Here is a 3,684-nt window from a genome sequence, read left to right on the forward strand (position 1 = left end):
GGGAGAGCTAAGCATGATATGATGTTTTCCTAGATTATTTATTATATTTTTATCTTTTTCATTTAGTTATTTGCAACATATTTATGTGTGTTTTCATGAATGGAAATGAGTACATTTTTTAGCCATACATATGTTTTCCGTTTCCACTAACAATTGGTTGAAAAGATATGCATTCATGTATAGAATGAACTCATTCCTCCATCCATGTATAGAGATGACATGTGACATGGACCATCCATGTATAGGTTGTTATATGATGATTACTACAGCCATGTATTTACCATTGTATCATCATTATGTATGGGTTGAGATTCTAGTCTTTAAAATGATGATTCATCACGATGATAGGCTTGTTATATAGGAGTATCATGAGTCTATTTTGCAGGGATATATATGGGGTAATGATGATGTAATATTTATGATGTATTATGTATTTGAGTTATTGGTCCATAGACAACACTGTAAATTTTGAAAGGAGAACTATGAATTGAAAACGGGAACTCTAGCAAAAAAAAACCCCTAAAGCATGAAAAATAGCGCTAAAAACGAAAAGTTCGATATTGGAATAACATTTTTTTTTCTACAATAAATTTTCAACATGTTCCAAAAATGGTAGTGAAAACCAATTTTTTGTGCAAAAATTGTGCAAATAACACCCTCAAAACGAAAAGTGTTGATGTTGCAATAACAATTTTTTTTTCCAGGTAAATTTTCAACATTTTGAAATAATGGCATAAAAGATTTTATCATAACTCCAAAAAAAATTAAAATTTCAAAAGAATAATGAAAACATAAAATTAAAAATAAGAACAAGAACTAAAACAATGAAAAAAAAATTAACAAAATGTAAATAAAAATATGTATTAAAAGCAAAAAAAAAATCAAATATTTAAAAGACAAAATATATGTTAAAAAACCAAAACAAAATTAATAAGAATTAAAAAATTAAAAATATATATAAAAAAATAAATAATAATAAAAACATATTTTCAAAAAAAATGTAATTTTTCTTTTATCTTGTAAACCATAAAAAAATTTGGATAAAAAAAAAAAACCAAAATTTAAAAACTAGAAAATTAAGTAAAAATAGAAAAATTTACAAAAACATTAACAAAAAATAAAAAATAAATAAAAATAAAAACAAACTAGATTAAAAAAAAAAAAAAAATTAGAAAATTAACCAAAAAAACAAAAAAAAAATTAAATAACTACTAAAATTAAGATTAAAAACATTTAAAAAAAATCTATAAAAACTAAAATATACTCAAAGAAAAAACAAAAAACAATCAAAATTTAAAAAATATATATTTTCAAAACCAAAAAATATTTAAGATATATATATTTTTTATTTAAAAAAAAACATTTAAATTTTTTATAAAAATATATATATTTTTTATTTCAAAAAAAACATTTAAATTTTTTATACAAATATATATATTAGATTATATATATATATATATATATATATATATATATATAAAATTTTAAAAAACATTTAAAATTTTTAACAAAATATATATTTTTGATTAAAAAAAAAATTGCGCCCCGCTAGCTGTGCCCCCACGGGCGGAAGGGTGGTGGTAGGTTGATTCTGAGAATCAACCTGCCACCGCCCATGGGGGTGCGGCCCAGGTGGTGGCAGGTCGATTCTCAGAATTAACCTGTCATCACTCGAGCTGCTCCCCTGCGGGTGGCCGTGCGGTGGCAGGTCAATTCCGGTTGCCCGGGCCGTGCCCCCACAGGTGGCCAAGCGATAGCAGGTTGATTCTCAAAATCGACCTGCCACCACCCGGCCGCCCAGGCCGTGCCTCCACAGGTGGACGAGCGATGGCAGGTTGACTCTAGGAATCGACCTACCACCGCGCGATCGCCCAAGCAGCGCCTCCATGGGTGGTCGGGCGGTGGCAGGTTGATTCTGGGAATCGACTTGCCACCGCCCGGTCAGTGGCAGGTGGCAGGTTGATTCTCGGAATTGACCTGCCACCTCGTGGGCGGTTAGGCGGTGACAGGTCGATTCTGGGAATTGATCTGCAACCGCCTAGCCACCAAGGGTTGCACCCCCACGGGCAACTGGGAGGTGGCAAGTTGATTCCTAGAATCAACCTGCCACCGCTCGACCATCACTGTGTGCATGACCCGGGTGATCAGGTGGTCGCCGGGCGGTGGTAGGTCAATTCCTAGAATCAACCTGCCACCGCCTGACCACCCGTAGGGGAGCGCCCTGGTGGTTGGCCATGGCAGATCGATTCTGTGAATCAACCTGCCACTTCCCGGCCACCCGTGGAGGCCCGACCTAGGCAGCTGAGCGGTGGTAGGCTGATTCTGAGGTGTAAAAGTTTTTTTAATAAAAAATATATATATTGTTAAAAAATTTAAATATTTTTTTTCAAATCGAATATATTTAGTTTTTAAAAAAAATAAAATGTTTTTCTAAAATCTAAAATATATATTTTTATGAAAATTTAAAATGTTTATTTTATATATATATTCTTTTTCTTTTTTTCTTTTTTTTTTTAAATTTGAATATATATATATATATATAGATATATATATATATATATATATATATATATATATATATATATATATATATATATATATATATATATATATATATAATTTTAATTATCGTTTTTTTTAAATTTTAGTATATTTTTCTTTTTAGGTTTTTCTAAAAATATTTTTAATCTTAATTTTAGTAGTTTTTAATTCTTTTTTGCTTTTTTTGGGTTAATTTTCTAATTTTTTTTTTAATTTTAGTTGTTTCTAATTTTATATTTTTCATAATTTTTTTATGGTTTACTAGATTTTTTTTGTCACACTTTTTTATGTTTTTTTGGTCGTTTATATATATATATTTATATTTATATTTTCTTTTTTGAGTAATCAATATTTAAAAGAAGAAAAATAAGACAACCAGAAAAAGTTGTAAGTAATTATGATTTCAAAAAACTTTAGGCATAAAAAATTTTGAAGTGTCAAAAATATAACATTTAAAAAAAATATCCTCACTTAATAAAAAAAAAAAAAAAAAAAATTGTGAAAAATAAGCCCTCTAAAAAAAGGTTGATGCTACATCAACACTTTCAAAATCAGCATGAAAATCACTAATATTTAAAAAGAAATATTTATATTTGATACATAAGAAAATTTAAAGTATCAAAAATATGAACCGATTAAAAAAAAAAAAAAAAAGTGTGTATTCTGGATCACCACTTTTCAAAATCAGTTGAATTTTTTGCTACCTCAACGAAATGGGTAATCGAATTAGTTTCCATTTCAAAGTTTACATTGTTAGAGCATGATCATAGCAGCTATGTATTTATTGACATATTCATGTAAAATGCTCATGAAGCCATGTACTTGTATTGTACTATCTTTTGGGTCTTATAGTCATGAGTCATGAGGTCATATTATGGTCATATGGGAGAATGTATGAGGTCTTATGTTGCTGCTACATCCATTTATTTATTATTTTATATGTCATATGAGTCATGGTCATGTGGAATCTCGCTCCAAAAGGCGGTTCTATGTGTGAAGGAAGCATTGCTTGCAGTGGAAGAAACCACTACAAGTTGGAGATGGCATGTGTTCAGGGGGAGCATCTATTTGGTCTTGTTTACTTCAGCCATCATTGTTGACATTATGATCCACTTAGAGGTGTTCATGGTATGCCTCATATTA

The sequence above is a fragment of the Pinus tabuliformis genome, chromosome 6 (assembly GCF_031772625.1).
Source record: "Pinus tabuliformis cultivar Carrire ecotype Pingquan chromosome 6, CPIR1, whole genome shotgun sequence".
NCBI lineage: Eukaryota > Viridiplantae > Streptophyta > Pinopsida > Pinales > Pinaceae > Pinus > Pinus tabuliformis.